The sequence below is a fragment of the Lolium perenne genome, chromosome 4, assembly GCF_019359855.2.
Source record: "Lolium perenne isolate Kyuss_39 chromosome 4, Kyuss_2.0, whole genome shotgun sequence".
Taxonomy (NCBI): Eukaryota; Viridiplantae; Streptophyta; class Magnoliopsida; order Poales; family Poaceae; genus Lolium; species Lolium perenne.
In genome coordinates this window covers 388,479,625-388,497,965 of record NC_067247.2, presented here as the reverse complement: position 1 = coordinate 388,497,965, position 18,341 = coordinate 388,479,625, and the positions used below count along the sequence as shown (strand labels likewise).

Sequence of the window (18,341 nt, the reverse complement as noted above, 5' to 3'; positions counted from 1 at the left end):
CTTGGGGATTTCATATTCTTTTGTTGCAAAGCTTTTGTTTTGGCTGGTGCTTTTCTTTATGTTTATTAACTTTGAGGAGTTCACTCATTGAGCTTGCAAAGTACACTTGATTGGTGCGGTGGAACATTTATGTGTGAATTCACTCCGCTCTTCACTTTAATTGTTTGAAAACTCACCTTTTCTTTTATTACCTGGAGTTCATTCAGTAGACTACAGTGGTCCACTATTTTATTCCGTATTTTCAATTCGTCTAGAAGAGGAAGTTTACTTGTTCATGCAACAAGAATTTGACAAAATCAGTCCACGTGGAGTTCACTTTCTTTTTGGATAGTACACCTTGTACTGCATGGAAGTTCACCTTTGACATGCCGAAAACTTGCTCTTTATCAAAATTAACTTTGGTCAAGACAAAAATTTACTTTGTACTGTGTGGAAGTTCACTTTGGAACAAGCTGGATTTTTTTTGGACAAAATTAACTTTGGTTAAGACAAAAATAACTTTTGTCATAATGGAAGTTCACATTTTACCACGTGGAAGTGCACCTTTAACATGATGAAAATTTATACATTGTCGAAATTCACTTTGGTCGGGCGAAGTTTATTTTGTACCAAACGATAGTTCACTTTAAATAAGTTGGAAATATATTTTTGTCAATCTTAACTTTGTAAGCGGAGAAAGCTCACCATGAACATGCCGGAAATTTGATTTTCTCAAACTTCACTTTGTTCCGAGGAGAAAGTTCACTTTGACCATGTAGGAAGTTCATTTTGAACATGCTTGTAACTTCTATAACGTGGTCGGAAGTTCACGAACACATATCGGGAAGTTCACTTCCATAATCGAGCAGCTCATGTACTCTTTTTTCTGGGCGGAAATCATACACATAGAAATCCTTCGTACGACCTCTTATTGAGCAAATCGACCGGAATGCGTACAATTAGCACTAATATAACTCTACTAATACTCCAACACACCGCAATGCCACATCTAATCAATCTGGATGAGCCTATTTCAAAATGTTCTTGTGTCGGCGTTATGTCCGCTTGTGTGTATTTCTGAAATTAAACTTAAACCGTTTAGAATTTCAAAAAAAGTTTAACATGAAAAGGTTGCGCCTAATCAATATCTTTTCAGCACAATATCATTTGGAACATTCCGACAAGTGGTTCAAAAATAAGCTCCAAAAAACAGTACGAAAAACAGAGAAAATCGGAAAGCGGAATCACGTATTTTCAAATCTGCTCCTAAACCATAAAGAATTTGGAAAAACATCCTACATGAACAATTTGCGCCTAGTCAATAGCTTTCCAACGCCATATCATAAGCATAAATCTGATAAAACGTTTGAAAATTAGACCCCCAAAACTGCACGAAAAGAGGGAAATCCGCGAAAATGTTGTTTTGTATATTTAAAATTAGTTTTAAACAATACAGAATTTGGGAAAACAATGAACACTAAAAAGTTGCGAAATTTCCGTACGAATCTAACGGTATATTATACGCATCAATCCGATAAGTGGTTCGAGAATTAACATGAAGATACTGTCCGCACAAACAAGAAATTCTGGTATTCCGTCGAGAAGTTCACTAGGAAAAACCAGGAAGTTCAGAAGTGGTTCGAGAATAGTTATTCTCGAACCGGTTCGAGAATAGCAGACCTATATATATATATATATATATATAGGTCTGCTATTCTCAACCGGTTCGAGAATAGTTATTCTCGAACCCTTTCTGAACTTCCCACTTATTTGGACGTGAACTTCTTGACGGAACACTATAATTTCATGTTTTTTGCGGACAATGTTTTGAGGCTGATTTTCAAACCGCTTAACGGAATGATACATATAATATACCGTTGGATTCATATGAAAATTTCGCAACTTTTTCGTGTTCATTGTTTTCCCAAATTCTATATTGTTTAAAACTAATTTTAAATATACAAAACAACGTTTTCGCGGATTTCCCTTTTTTCGTGCAGTTTTGGGGGTTTAATTTTCAAACGGTTTATCGGATTTATGCTTATGATATGGCGTTGGAAAGCTGTTGACTAGGCGCAAATTGTTCATGTAGGAAGTTTTTCCAAATTATTTATGGTTTAGGAGCAGATTCGAAAATACGTGATTCCGATTTCCGCTTTTCTCTGTTTTCAGATCGTTTTTTGGACCTTATTTTTGAACCACTTGTCGGAATGTTCCAAATGATATTATGCTGAAAGATATTTGTTAGGCGCAACTTTTTCATGTTGAACTTGTTTCAAAATTTTAAACGAGTTAAGTTTAATTTTAGAAATACACACAAGCGGACATAATGCCGACACAAGAACATTTTGAAATAGGCTCATCCAGATTGATTAGATGTGGCATTGTGGTGTGTTGGAGTATTAGTAGAGTTATATTAGTGCTAATTGTACGTAGCTCCAGTCGATTTGCACAATGAGAGGTCGTAAGAAGGATTTCTATGTGTATGATTTCCGCCCAGAAAAATAGAGTGCATGAGGTGCTCGATTATGGAAGTGAACTTCCCGATATCTTGTTTGTGAACTTCCGATCGCATTATAGAAATTACAAGCATGTTTAAAATGAACTTCCTACATGGTTTAAGTGAACTTTCGCGCCCGGTACAAAATGAAGGTCAACAAAAGTAAATTTTCGGCATGTTTGTGGTGAATATCCTCCGCGTTCAAATTTAATATTTACAAAAAATAAATTTCAAACTTCCTGCATGTTCAAAGTTAATATTGACACAAAATAAATTTTCAGCTTGTTTAAAGTGAATTGTCGCATGGTACAAACCAAAGTGAATTTTGACAAAGATTATATTTTGGTAATGTCAAAGGTTAACTTCCACGCGGTACAAGGTGAACTTCCGTTCTAACAAAAAATATTTTTCGTCTTGACCAAAGTTAATTTTGACAAAAAAAAAATTACTTCTACGCGGTACAAAGTAAACTTTCCTCTAATCAAAGCGAATTTCGACAAAGAGTAACTTTTCAGTATGCCAAAGATGAGCTTCCATGCAGTACAAGGTGAACTTTTGTTCTTACCGAAGTGCATTTCAATAGAAAATAATTTTTTGAGCATGGTGAACTTCCGTCTTTTGAATTCCACCATATTCTTAGTGAACTTTGACATGTAAAAAAAAGTAAAAAGACTTCAAGAGCGCCAGAACATCCCAGAATTGAAACCCATAAGAACTCACTGTTTGAATGGGTTAGTATCGTACATAACATGCATATCAAGGATAAATTTCTGGGATTAAATAAGTGAATAATGTTTGCGAGGATAAATTGAACATTTTTTAGACAACAAAAAAGTGAGTGCCCTTGGAAGACGAACATAACATCCATATCAACATGCTAAAAAGGGCAGGGAAACCAATATTCATGCCAATTATACTGCATAATTTGTTACAGTTAACTTTCTGTGATTACAAAGTGATCTTTTCTCAGAAAAAAAGTGAACATCACAAGCTATAGAAATGAAATAATCATCAGCAACGGGACACAAAAGCACAGCCTCATTCCTGAGCATCCAAACGTGCGCGCATGAGTTGGACTCCGGACACTGGTCCATTGGACTCCCGGCATAACGCACTGGTGGACTCTCCAGCCTCACGCACTGGACTACCGATGTACGCACGGCTGTAAGCAGTGGACTCAGGAGAAGTGTAGTGGACTGCCATGCTCTGGACATATGTTTTGGAGTAGATGGTGCATCTCTTAATTTTTTCCGTGAAATTTTCTCTTTTCTGCACATTGACCAGTAGCAATGAAGGTATGTTATTTTCGACAAGAAAATATAAACCCGGCTGTAGATTAAAAAAAGGTAACTCATATTTGTTGGTAAAACTGAACTACTTGCGCAAATAATTAGTGAGCTTCCGGAAAATGTTTCAATGAACTTCCAATCTGTATTCACTTCACCATGTGGCGGAGACACACGATACCAAACTGAACTACACAAGATAGTAGAGTGAACATCAGGAAATCAACAGAGTAAACACAAATGTTGCCTATAGAAATCAATCCAAAGTTAACGCAACATTATTATATCATGCGAAATAGGATGATAGTAAGAGATAACATTGTGCCATCAAACATTATAAGGAAAAACACAAGGAATCCAATAGCACACGTGCATCCTACTCCGAATCATCTAGTGAACTCACGCAAATGTAAAACAAGCAGTATCTTCCAGTATTATGAACAAACTTCATTATTTATATAAGACGAACTTCCACTATACAAACAGAATTGAGAAAAAAATGAAAATAGCAGTAGATGTGAACTTCGCAAATTAATAGAATTGAGCTTCACAAACTTCTCAAATAAAGAACCGCTGTAGCTTAGCTAGTGAACTTCCTATTTTTCCACTTTTTTTTACAGTAAATAGAACTTCTATTCCAGGTCAAAACAAAGTGGGTGTACACTGCTCTATTTCTCACATTCAGTGTCCATCATCGTTTCATACCATTATATACATTCGTATATGCACTTGGTTTTACTAACAGACTAGTTTATACATACATGGATGAAAGGGTTGTATGAAACAATGGCATGCAAATGCTTGTTGGGAGACAAACTAAGAAATAAAAAGGAAATGACAAACATGAGTTGGACGACTGTAGGCTACCATGAATTGTAATTAACTCTAGCTTGTGTTGGACTTCTTTTTAACTGCAATCTATGATTTTTTTAACTGGACTTATAATTTTTTTAATGAGCTTCTAGCTCTGGCATAGTGAAATCTTTGACAGCATATAATAATTTATTGAGAAAGAAAAATGAACTTCAGCAACAGACAAGGTGCACTTCAGGACCTCATTATTAGTTCAAGTAGCATCAGCATACCAATGTGGACGAAATAGGAAAGATAGCGTATAGATGAGTTAAGATATTTAAAGTTCAGACCATTCAGTGAAAGATCAAAATAAACCTTGAAATTAAACACGGACGGACAACACTCACCGACTATATAAAGCTGAACTTTCACACCGAGAGAAAGTGAACTTTCATTGTGGTTTGGCCGACAAAATAGTTGATGAGGCAACTCCCGTGAGAAAATAGACAAACTTCCCCATGGAGTATTACCGGATATAGCATAGTAGGCTTGATCAAGTGGTGTACCTTACATATAACAAAAAAGGTAGCATAAGGATACTAGTAGACAGTGGTAGATGGTCAAGAGCAAATGAAATACTAGATAATGTTTTTATACATCAAAACAAGATTGAGCTCCTCAACAATATGCATTTGTGTTCAAATGAACTTCATTTTATTTTGCAGAGTGAACTTCACTTTTACAAAAGTGAACTCACCATTACCATTTAGTTTGTTTCATAGAAAAATGAAATGAATTATCACGGTGTGCAAACTGAGCTTCCCATTATGTCCGAAGTGAACTGTCCAAAAAAAGTGAAGATGGTTCGATTATATTTGAACCCCAATGCGGCAGCCAGGTGCTCGGTCAGCCCCAAGAAGACATACACTGATCTACTACGGAATGAAGTGTGAACTTCCAGAAATGAAGATAAATTATCACGAATATTGAACAGAAATATCAAATTGATCCATCTGCACTCCCCGAGCTATACTTTTTATTTCTTTCATGTTTGTGGTTTTAACTAAAACTGTAGACATAATAGACTTCCTGATAATAAAGACGAACTTCCCTTTCTAAATAATGTGAACTATACTAGTCCATACTTAGGTTGTACAAGTGGACTTGCATTTTAAATAAAAGCGAACTTCATAGTCTATGAAACAATAAATTTCCAAACAAAAATGAGTAAGCTTCAATCGTCTAACATTTCCTCAAATACAAAGCTAGCAAATAATCTTTATGTGAAAAATCACACAAGGCAACAATTAAGAAATATAGTGAAACACCAACATTAGTTTTAATATCTGAATTTCTTGCACTAACTCTCTCGAATCGATCGCGCATGCTTTCTAAATAGGCAGAACAGTCATTATCTAAATTTGCAATAAAGTCACTAGCTAACTGCAGATTCAATCAATGCACACTCACTCATATAACAGTTAACAAACTAAGTTTCATTGCCGGAATTTGATATCTATCAAGGTGGACATCTTAACCTATACCAGCTATTAACGCCATAACGGTTGGATTGACATGACATTGCTGCTGGTGTACGTGATGGTCGCCAAGGGGTCTTCGAGGCCTTCCTTAATGGCCAGTAGCCTAATACTAGGACGAGACCAACAAAAGACTAGTAATAATCAAGAAACTAACATTTGATTGCCTTAAGGTTCTAGCACACAAACTCGGCAGCAACTTCTTAGAAACTTTGTCACAACTATACCTATCTGTGTGCATACTGCAGGGATGTGCAAGTGAAGTGATTTAGTTTAACATTCTAAAATCGTAGCACACAGAGTGAACTGCCCGGATGTATGGAGTGCACTTCCCTGATGTATTTTATTTCAGCAACAACAAAAGGAGAACTTCATGCTACACCAAGTTACTTATGACAATCATTCAGTGCTACTTCAAATAAAAATGAAATGAACTTTTTCTCGGGAAAGTATGAAACACCATGGTGTGGATGGACTATAACATAAATTAACTCAGAAATGATGTTCTGTATGTACATCTAGTGAACTTCTTTTTTCACAAAGTATACTAACAAAATAGCCTACATCAACATAACTGTACCAAACTGAACTTCCAAATTTTCTATCAGAAATAGAGCAACAACACATTCGGGTACTTCAATTATCAGCAAGAAATAGGAATCAAAGTAGAGTAGAGAAGTGGAATTTAGTTGAACGCACCAGTTCACATCGGTTGCAGCAGTGCACTTCAGCTCATATCAGCATACATTCGCATCAGCAAGCGAGCCAGCAGCGAGGCCAAGGCCAGATGCAAAGCGGTATTTGGGTGGCGGCACGACAGAGCTTTGGAGACGGAGGTGAACTCCCCGGCAATGTGTCTTTGGATCGACGACCGTCGTGAGGTGAAATCCCGGCGGCGTACGAGACGAGGAATGCAGGGAATGGATTTGGGGCGCCGCCGGGCGGCCGATCGACTCCATGGACACAGCGGTGGGCTCGGGTGGTCGGGAATGTTTACTCCGGTGGCTGGGCCGGTAAGAAATTCACACAACTGGCACAAGTTCTGAAGCAGTACACTAGTAGCAAACACACCTGCAGCATACGCTTTGCCAACAAAGTAGTAGTTTAGACCGATGGAGTCATAATTCAGACGGAATAATTTGCTAGCAGCTCAAATCTGCACGTAGACAAAGGCATATCTTTGATTTGAACTGAACTTCATCGATAAACCAGAAAAAATAGTTTCTCCTTCTTAGTAGGTAAATGCTGTAAATAAAACCCGCACGCTAAGAGAATTTTTGACTAGCCATTTTTCAAATAAAACTGAACGAATTTCAACGCCATATAGAGGGAACTTCGGGCCTGTTCGAAGTGAACTCCCTAACTAAAATTATGATTTTGTGACATGTTTAAGCGAACTTTCAATGGTGAAATCCTAGCCAAATCAAAGTAAATTCGACCCAATCAAATAGCACTTCCAACCCATCCAACATTTTCACTCTCCAAAAAATAAACAGAAGGATAAAAACCTTCCCGAACTGCTAAGGTTCTTGTGTTTTGATTTTACAGTGAGTACGATTACTGTTATTCGCAGAAGAAATATAGATACTGACCAATCTCCATCAGGAACTGAGCTACTTCATCCAAACAAAAAGAAGAGCATGAATTAGAGCCGCACTTGCAACCACGGGAGGACCTGCAGCCAAAATATCTCCCAGCTCGTTGTGCTACCGCTTGTGAGCACTGAGCAAGATCCTGATGCTTGTCAGGACTCAGCCCACGCATAACTTCTCCACACATTGAGATGTGAAGAGGGGCAGCAGAGTCCAAAAGATTTTGAACTTTTCTGAATTCCGAACTACTCGCTAGCTAGCCAGATATACAGTTTAGAGGATGTACCGTCCTCGTCACTGTATGTTGGCCTCCACTACTTGGTATCGCTGCAGTACACAGTGCAAGGGAAGAACAAATGCATGCTGCACAATACCACACTGAACCTCCTAGCAAGAATTTGTGAGCTTCCAAAGTACACTCCTAGATAATTCACAAGAAAATGAACTTTTTTGTTGACAAAGTGGATTACGCATATGTACAGACTGAAATTCCAAATAAGTTCTGAACGTCATATGGCATCAAATACAACGAGAGAAGGTTTCATACGGAATCAAAGTAGAGGAACGGGGGCTCCAGAACTCGAGGCCATACCTGGCGGCGGCAGCACATCAGATCACTGGGGATATGCCGCGGCACAAGAGGCAGAAGTCCGGTTGGCAGTTGCATCTGTGTACAGGGGCAGCGCCGGTGGACCAAGGATTCGGAGCCATGGCTTGGGAGTTTCAGAGGCGTGGGCGCACGGGTTGCAGGGGATGGGGACGGCGCCGGCGGCCGACCGATTTACAGGGGATGGTGGCGGCGTGCAGGGGCTCTCCGGGGCGGCGCGTAGAGTTTCTCCGGGGCGGCGCGTAGAGGCTCTCCGGGGCGGCGCGTAGAGGCTGGGCGGGGATTCGCCGCCGCCGCCGCGGGGAAGGAGGCTGGCGGGGATTCGGCGCGGTTGCCGCCGGGGAAGAAGGCTGGGCGGGGATTCGCCGCCGCCGCCGCGGGGAAGAAGGCTGGGCGGGGATTCGCCGCCGCCGCCGCCGCGGGGAAGGAGGCTGGGCGGGGATTCGGCGCGGTTGCCGCCGGGGAAGAAGGTTGGACGGGAGTGGGGGTCGTGCAGCGAGGTGCCATGCTTTTTGAGCTGATATGGAAGAAGGTGGGGAAGTTCAGAAATAGAGACGTATGGGTGGGGGTTAGGTGGGTTTTTTCGGCCGGTTTGGTTCGGGGTCTCGGTGGGTTCGGCTACCACAGGGGGTTCGAGAATAGCTATTCTAGAACCCCTCTTAAGGGGGGTTCGAGAATAGTTGGGCTCTATATATATATATATATATATATATAGGACATATTCATACTACACCTGGGTGTAGTTACACCCACGCATGTTTCTCATAATGTAGAGAGTATCTATCATACCGGAGAGTATGTACATGTAGTATGAAGTATATAAGATTATTTTGGAAGTATATATACTACTTTGTAGTCAGCATGTACATTTTTTTACGTAGACTCATTTTTTACGTATACATATGCATGTATTTCGGCTATATAATGCAAACTACATGCTCACTTGCATTTTTTTCACGAAACTTGGTTTAGAATATCTTAGATATAGTGTAAGAATATACTTAAACCTTATCGTACATACTTCCGTATGGTAGTATATTAGATATGGGTGTAACTACACCCAGGGGTAGGAAGTATTTATCCTATATATATATATATATATATATATATATATATATATAGGGACGCGCTATTTAACACCCAGGGAGCAGAATATTATTCTGCACCCGGGCCGATCTACGACGAGCCGCTCCATCCATCCCGCGGAGCGCTGCACCGGCTCGCTCCCACGCGCGCACCAGGCGACGTAAAAAAAATAGCGCGTACGGCGTACGATCGTAAGTTACAAGCGATCAGCCCCGCAACCGCATAGGCTTCCAGCCTCTTTTTTTATGACGCTTGGAGCTTTTGCACGTGAGGTAAAGAAAAGAGTATCATCTCCTTACGGTAACAAACTGAAAATTGCATCTGGGCATCACAATCGAGCTTTGCCACCGCGCGGCCGCGCCTGCCGTAGCTCCGGCGCGCTACCTCCCATCGCCTCCCCACCGCGACGCCGGCCCCATCCCCTGCGCTGCAACCTCGTTTACTACTTTGGACACCTCGTTTACTAGCCTGTGAGGCCCAGTCATATGCAGCTATTCGAGCGGGAGACAGATCGACCGTAGCCTATGAAAGAACAATAACCGTCTTCAAGGAACTTAAACTGCAGCTAGAAGAAACTCCTGCTGATGAGATGCCGGTGCGTCATTAGCCAGCCGATGGTGATCAAGATGACCATTCAGCAATAATTTTTAATGCCCAAGCAAAGACCAGCACATAGGATTCTAGAACTGAAGATGGAGTGGCACCAATAATCGGCGTGATGGGGAAAAGTTGTGCACCAGATCTTGTGGGAAGTGTGGCCGTAAAGTTTTGTAGTTCTTGCACATTCAGCATAATTATTGTGAAATTTTCTGACTCTTAAATGATCCTAAGAACCTAACCAGTATGCTTAGGTTATGCGAGTTTATTTCAAGAGTTCTCTCTAAGATTCATGAGAAGAAAATCGCAGATGCTCATGAGTCATGATGGGGTGTTTGTGTGATTCCAAGAGGCCAGTAACATGTGAGGAAAACAAGCAATTAGAGAAAACATGATATATAGGTTTGTCCATGTGACGTCTACCAAGTGAAGAAAACAGGGACTATTTTACAAATTGACATATCTTTTGAATAAAGCTCAAAGTTTCAGGACATATATGCCGATCAAACGTATGCATTGACGCATATACTTCTGGTTACCACTAAGCTAGTTATTATTGCTTGGCCAGAGTTTGTACAGGTCACGAAAATACAGGGACAGGGGCTCAAAAGTCAGTTCCATACCCACACTAAAGATTTACTGGGAGCTTCCTCTCCTCGGACTTCACCTGAAAATTTTACTTTGGTGCATTCAGAAGTCCTCTTCTCATGCAAGGAAAACCAATGGCCCTTCATCACCACACCCTAAATTGTTTTCAGAAAACGAAATTTCTTGGAAGCAGCAGTCTCCATCCGTTACCACTTCTGCCAGTAGTAGCCTTCAGTTTCAAATAAATTTTCGGTGTCTAGAATATTTTTAATCTGCTAGGTAGAGATAAGTGTGCTAAAAATGACCAACATATGAAATATGATATCTGACACGAAACACAGAACTTTCAAAGATAATATGTTGTTACACATAAAGGACAGACCACATAAAAAAATGGTACACAGTGGACATAACATGTTGAATTACAGAAGGTAGCATACAAGCCATGCATCATTCAAGCACCACAGACATTTCAGGATATGTTTGGTTGGACGACACCAATAAAAAGACACATTCATAAGCAAAAACATTACATGTACGTGGGCACTAGAATAGAAATATTTGGCTATATACAGAAGTGCAACTTTCTTTTTTGGGAGAGGATGCACAAGTGGAACTTCAAAGCAATTTTTACAGATGGGTTAACATGGGCCTGAACTTCAGGTGAAGGCCTTATATCGTTCAAATCATGGAGGATGAGGTAGGAGAGATCTTCAGCTCTGTACTGGTTCTCCTTTCGCCTACTAATCTTGGTGGTGGTCTTCTTGACACAAACATCACACTGCGTGCAAAAAAAGCGAATGGCTATGGGTTACTGAAAACAAGGATGATATTAATATATTTATATTTGTTGTTTAAATATATGTAGCCGGGTCGCCTAATGTTATTCGCAAACAGAAGCATTGCACAATTAGCTAGTTATGTCGGTGATAAATTGGCATTACACATGAACTGCCAGTTAAGCATTTCTGATAGTTCTAGGTACTAAAAAAATATCCAGCTTTGCTGGTAAATATACCTAACATACTTACACGGTATGACAAAAAATGTATTTTTTAGTTTATATGAGAAAGCTATGCAAGGCAGGGACGAACTTAAAAGAAAAGTTTTCAGCTATGTTGTCAACATGTTCAACAAGGGTAAGAAGAAATCAATGCCCTCAAGTCTATGAGTGTGAAAAAATGTTGAAGGTGAGGTATGGAAAAGGAGCACAAGTACCTCGACTCCATCAAACAACAGCTGGAGGCTCTCCTGCTAATGTGCCAACATTTCAGTGCCATGTCTATGGTGATTTGGCGCCTCGTCAAACGCGAGAATGTAAATAGGGGAGCTGTAAATTATACAAGTAAAGTGACGCAAAGAAATAATTACAAATCCTACATCAGAGCTCCTACGTCATATGACTACATTCATTTAAATAACCACGCTGGATTTGAATTCAAAACCAGTACGCATTTCATAATAACAATTCATATTTTAATTACGTATTTTTGCATAGAACCTAGCACGCCCACTAGCACTAGATTGGAGATGCCATTGCAGCCAACAACTAAGAAAGAATGCAAAAGAGAAAACTATCACAAGCTTCATTTTTTACAATAATATTATGGCGAGTAAAACTGAACAATTGCAAACCAGAAATGATGAACAATGGGAAAGAAAAGACTGGCACTTACTCATCCAAATTGGTAGAAATAGGGCGGTGCTGAAGAATACCGGGGGGAAATTAAGGAGCAGCCAGCACCAATCAAGGGTTGCATACCACTGAAATCAGTAAAGAAGCACACCGGCGCAGCTACATGATGAAACAATGGAAATTACATCTCCGAAACAGCCTCTCACCACAGTTGGGATGATTTAAATCACAAACAATTATTACGGCACAGCTCTGATGCCACAAATAACAAAATATCCAGAAAAATGTGGCTGAAAGCACAACCATTAGTAATTAAGGAGCCCTAATTGATGGTACCAATTGCAAAAATATGGAACATAAAAGGATTGTGGTTTTAACCAAAAGATGGTCAACTCAAATCAAGTATGAACATTAGTTTGAGCAGCAATAACATGATTCACAACGCAATTTGCCATAAATTTCAGTTTTTTTTTATTAAACCTGTTTGAAACTTCGACGCTGTGAGATACTGTTGACCGGCATCATGTAAAAACGAGCTTTTGAGGTAGTTGTAAAAAAAAATTCTAAATCAGCTAATTTACCTTATGAAGTGAGTACCAGAGGCTGTAGACTAATAATAGCTACACAAATCTACCTGAACTGAGTATGGTTTCAACCAAAAATTCTGATGATATAAGTGAATAACAACAGCGGCAAACCTCGCCGTCTAAGCCGACCAAGTAGCTGATGGAGGGATTTATTTGTGTCGACGATGGAGGGATGCGGGGCTCATCGGACGCCAGCGACGAAGAAAATAGTGGGGGTGGCCGGAGCAATGCTAGTGGCGAGGAGCGCTGGAGCAGGGCTCTAGGTCATTACTCCGGTGGCCAGGGAGGATATGAACATGAAGTCTTGCAACTGAATCTACCTACACATGATCACTCACAATTGTAGTTATGGCAGTCCCTGAATCATTATAACTTGCAGAGTTCTAATCCACCCTATCAATTATCAATATTAGAACACCGAAACCTAAATTAAATATCGCAAAAATTCCTGAACTAAAAAAATCACATGATTTAGACTTGAGCTCACCTTAGGCGACAACAGCCTAGCTATAACATGAACACAAACACTGACATTTTTTTGTCAGCGCAAAATTACCTCTAGATTCTTACTCTTCGTCTCCAAGTCTGTTGCATAGTCTGCAAAAAAATAGCACATTCGCATCTACGAAGCTACAATTCCATGAGTACGCATCAAAATAGCACATTATTATCTCGTTTATGTTTCAGAAAAATAAAAACCAGTAACCTGAATCAGCAATCAAAAAAAATCCATAAAAGATTACTCCAGGTTTGAGTGCAGGCTAAACAAAAAAATGCAGCAAAGTCTGACAGGCTCGGTGTGAGGATCAGTAGTAGTCCAGCTCTATGCAATTGAAATAAATCAAACTCGAATTCGCACCTCCATAAATATTTGGCTAATAAAAACTAAACCAATAAATTACGTGCTGAGCTGCAATGTGAGTGCGCAGAGATTTGGGGGGACATCTAGAGGTGATGGAATTTAGACGGGAACTGCAGGTTTGGGGAAACTCGTGTACACAGGCGATGGTTGATTTCAGCGACTAGTGGAGGTCAGGAACAGTGGGTGCTCATGAAGATTGAGATCGAGGTGAGGTGTCCATACTCGATTCCAGCCGGCGATGAGGCCCCAGAGACATACGAGGCGTTGGTTCTCCAGCCGCCCGCGTTGGTTCCCGGCTTGGTGTGGACTCCTTCCGATAGAATCCTGCTCCAGGAAATTGTCCGACAAAATTGAAAAACAAATCGTGCAAAGAGGAGTGATTTTGCTAGAGGATTCCTCATACCGTGGTAGCAGTAGAAGCACACCGGCAGAGGAAAAAAAAAAAAGAATCGCTCTTCTCGCACGAATCCACTCACGCCGTACACCGCCGAGTCCACCCGCCGCCCTGCCCAAACCACGCCACTCGCCCCTGCAAATCCCGGCGGCGCCCGCTGCGGCCGAGACGAGGCCACCCGCGCTGAGCCGCACGGCGCACAGGCCGCCCGCAGCGACGCGCGCCAGCGAGGTCACCCGCTTGCCACGAACCGCCGGCCTCTATTCCCAGCTATAGCCACTCGCAGCCCGCAGCTCGCCGGCAGCCGCAATCGCCACTGCGTTCGCTCGCCCAATTTCCAAAACCGCCGGCCGCGCACGATTACCTTGATCTGACCGTGGGCTAACAATAGCGGTGGAAAAATAAACCGGCAATGTAAAAAGAAAAATGAAAATTACATTGCTTGTGGTGGGACCGTTCGCGGACGAGCCGGTGCGCTGAACCATGTGGCTAGGTTTGATGCAATAGACCCGGGTGTAGAATAAGTAATTCTGCTCCCTAGGTGTCTAATAGAGTTTCTATATATATATATATATATATATATATATATATATATATATATATATATATATATATATATATATATGTATTTAGTCGCATGAGTAAACATAGTGAACAAGAAAATTCACAAGCATTCGGATTTAGATGTTTCAATAGGTCAAATAAAGCATAATACACCGCAACAATTGACCATACCAATAAATGTCATAATACACCGCAACTCTAAGAGTTCGGATGCTAAAATCCCATGCCAGAAGTTTCATACAAACTTTAGAAAAGGTATACACAAAACATATCTTTATTTTTTAATCCATTCAATAGCAGATAATTGCAGGAATGATCACTTCTTCAACAAAAGGTAGCAATTATTTCCATGCAATCATGTTAGTTCTCTTACGGACTTTTCCAGACCACTTACACGATCGAGAGCACTTTGCCATACATGGTTCTTTCAAAATATGCATACCTACAAAGTAAATTAATACTACTATTTTAGTTTTGAAACCTTAACCTAAAAAATTCTAAATACAACTTTTATACACGGAACATCAAGCATTCACTTTTAATTTCAGTCTTGAATGAAACTGTCTCTCACCGTGTCAACTTGATTTATTTACCTCCAATACAAACCAAACGCATTCAGTATGTAATGTATCTATACACTAATACCCAGTAAATATAAATCAAAATGTGGTCTAGTCAGACATGGTACCTATATAAATCATGATCTGAATGTACCAACGTTCATTTTGGTCTGCCAAAGTAATTCTTCCCGATGGTAAATAGACAGCGTAAAAACCCAAAAATATCCAATTATTGTTTTTGATTATTGTCCCCATTCTAACTGAGCAAATACTCTTTGACCAAACCAACTACAGTAAACCTGGATTTATGTTTAATTTTGAGAGACTAAGCATTGCAAACAACTCAATTTATTTTTTGTAGCCAACCTCCCCAAAAAAGATTTCGTGGCTACCTCTTTTGTCTAAGCTATTGATCATCTACTCCGTCTTCGCATTAGAAGGTGCATTTCCTTACCTGAGATAATGTTCCCCGGGATCCATGTCAGAGCATCCACATGGTCAGATTTAGTACAAGTGAGCACAAAAATGGATCAAACTTGCACAGGTTTTATTCATGTGTCCATCAATCTTACAGTCCAATTTGACAAGCCTTGCTTACGACTGCAATTTACAAGTGAAAAAACATATGAGATGATACACATATTGAGAGTTCACATGACCAATCACATAAAATAATTGGTTGGCAAAAGGTAAAGTAGAAATTCATTTTCCAGTAGTGTTTCAACAAAGATTGCAAAACCATACAAATGAGAGCATGCAAGCATATAAAAGAACCATATCTGATTATTGCTTGATTGATTTAGTATATTACAACTTGTATATATAAGAGAACTTGCGAAACCCTAATATGCTAACTGGGCTAAGCCCCTAACTAAGCTTGGCCGGTTGGGCCAATGGGCCCCCTCCGGCGGTAGACCAGGCCGGTCATAACATCTCTCCCCGCCTGCGCAAACAGCTCGTCCTCGAGCTGGTAGTCTGGGTAATGCTGCTGGAACTCCTCACGGGGCTCCCAAGTCGCCTCCTCCTCGGAAAGGCCCTCCCACTGCACCAACAAGTGCCAAACATCACGATGTAGTTGAGCGCGGAGCACCTTGGCCGGACTGGGCAGCAGCCGACCCTCGGCGGAAGTGGTGGAGTGGCCACCGGCGGGGCACCGCGATAGGGCTTCAGCAGACCCACATGAAATACGTCGTGAATGCGGGCCCCCTCCGGCAACTGCAGCCTGTACGCCATGGTCCCAATCCGCTCGACGATGATGAAGGGCCCCGCATAGCGCGGACCAAGTTTACGCTTGGCACGCGGGTCGAGGGACTGATGAGAGCGGTGCAACAGGCGAAGCCACACCCAGTCACCCACCGCGTACTCAACCTCACGATGTCGCCCGTCATAGTAGTGCTTGGCGACCTGTTGAGCTTGGACAAGACGCTGCCGTACCTCGGCCAGCATCTCGTCGCGGGCGCGGATGAGCTCGCCAGCTGCCTCCGTCCGTCATTGTCGCAGATCCACCGGTAGGATAGGTGGTGGTGGCCGACCGTAGACCACCTCGAATGGCGTAGCACGCAGGGCGGAGTGGTAGGAGGTGTTGTAGCAGTACTCCGCCCATGCAAGCCAATCCACCCAAGCGCGAGGACGATCACCTGTAACATAGCGCAAATACATGGCGATCACCTTATTGACCACCTCGGACTGGCCGTCCGTCTGAGGATGGAACGCCGTGCTGAACCGAAGTTGGACCCCAGCCATGCGGAAGAGGTCCCGCCACACGTGCCCCGTGAACACCGGATCTCGATCACAGACGATGGACGAGGGAAACCCGTGTAGGCGGACGATACCGTCGAAGAAGGCGCGGGCCACAGACGCCGCCGTGTAGGGATGGCCAAGCGCGATGAAGTGGGCGTACTTGGAGAAGCGGTCAACCACCGTGAGGATGACAGACTTGCCGCCCACCCTCGGAAGGCCCTCGATGAAGTCCATGGAGATGTCGGCCCACACCTGCGAAGGAACGTCAAGCGGCTGCAAGACACCACCGGGCGCAAAGTCTCCGTCTTGTTGCGCCGGCACGTCTCACACGAACGCACCCAATCCTGGACCATGGCCCGATCGCCGTGGATGTAGAAGTCCGCGCGAAGACGGTGGAGGGTCTTCGGACACCCTCATGACCGGCGGAGTGCGCCAAGAGCAGCACCGATGGCGGAGGTCATCATGGTCGGGGACGAACACGCGGCGCCCGTGGAGGAGAAGGCCGTCGGTGACGCGCCAAGGGTCGCCCAGCTCACCCGCGCCGAGCCGCCGCCGCAGAAGCTGGGCATCCGGCGCGGACACCGTCGCCTGGCGGATGCGGTCGAAGAGGACGAAGGAGGGCCCCGAGCGGATGCAGAGCAGGCGTCCGTCCGAGTCTCCCTCAGTGGCGTCGGGATCGGCGTCGCGGCGGGACAAGGCGTCGGCCACCGTGTTGAGGCGCCCCGGACGATACTCCACCGTGAAGTCGAAGCCAAACAGCTTGCTGATCCACTGGTGCTGGGGCACCGTCGACAGCCGCTGGTCCAAGAGGAACTTAAGGCTGCAGTGGTCCGTACGTACGCGGAACGAGCGCCCCCATAGGTAGGGGCGCTAGTGGCGGACGGCCTGGACCAAGCCAATGAGTTCCTGCTCGTACGCCGCAAGCTTGAGGTGGCGTGCAGCAAACGGCCGGCTGAAGTAGGCGAGCGGCCCGTCACCCTGGTGAAGGACGGCACCGAACCCCGCCCCGGAGGCGTCGCAGTCGACGATGAACGGCTTGTCGAAGTCCGGCATCTGGAGAACGGGGCCCGTCGTCAGGGCCCCCTTGAGGGCCTCGAAGGCAGCGGTAGCCTCGTCGTCCCAAGCGAAGGCCTCGTGCCGCAGCAGGCGCGTGAGCGGTGAGGCGATGAGGCCAAAATCCCGGATGAACTTCCGGTAGTAGCCGGCGAGGCCCAGGAACCCGCGGAGGGCGCGTGGTGAACGCGGCGTCGGCCAGGCGGCGACCGCCGCCACCTTGTCCGCATCCATCGCCACCCCGTCGGCGGAGATGACGTGACCGAGATAGGCCACCGAGGTCGTCGCAAACGAGTACTTCGAGCGCTTGAGGTGAAGTCGATGCGCTCGAAGCTCGTTGAAGACGATGGCGACATCTTTGCAGTGTTCCGCCCATG

At 43.2% G+C, this 18,341-nt stretch overlaps 1 long non-coding RNA gene across 3 annotated transcripts; it reads right to left on the bottom strand.

Moving 5' to 3' along the window:
* Window positions 1-10,954: 10,954 nt before the first annotated feature.
* LOC127297347 (uncharacterized) lies at window positions 10,955-14,506 on the bottom strand. 3 transcript variants are annotated; one of them, XR_007849092.2, is made up of 6 exons: window positions 14,057-14,505; window positions 13,279-13,977; window positions 12,903-13,111; window positions 12,245-12,363; window positions 11,787-11,898; window positions 10,955-11,349 (listed from the first exon to the last, which is right to left on the bottom strand). It is a non-coding gene; the product is annotated as an uncharacterized lncRNA (long non-coding RNA). The 3 variants fall into 3 exon arrangements; XR_007849091.2 differs by having other exon boundaries at window positions 13,348-13,977; window positions 14,057-14,500; XR_007849090.2 differs by having other exon boundaries at window positions 12,903-13,977; window positions 14,057-14,506.
* Between the last annotated feature and the right edge of the window lie 3,835 nt (window positions 14,507-18,341).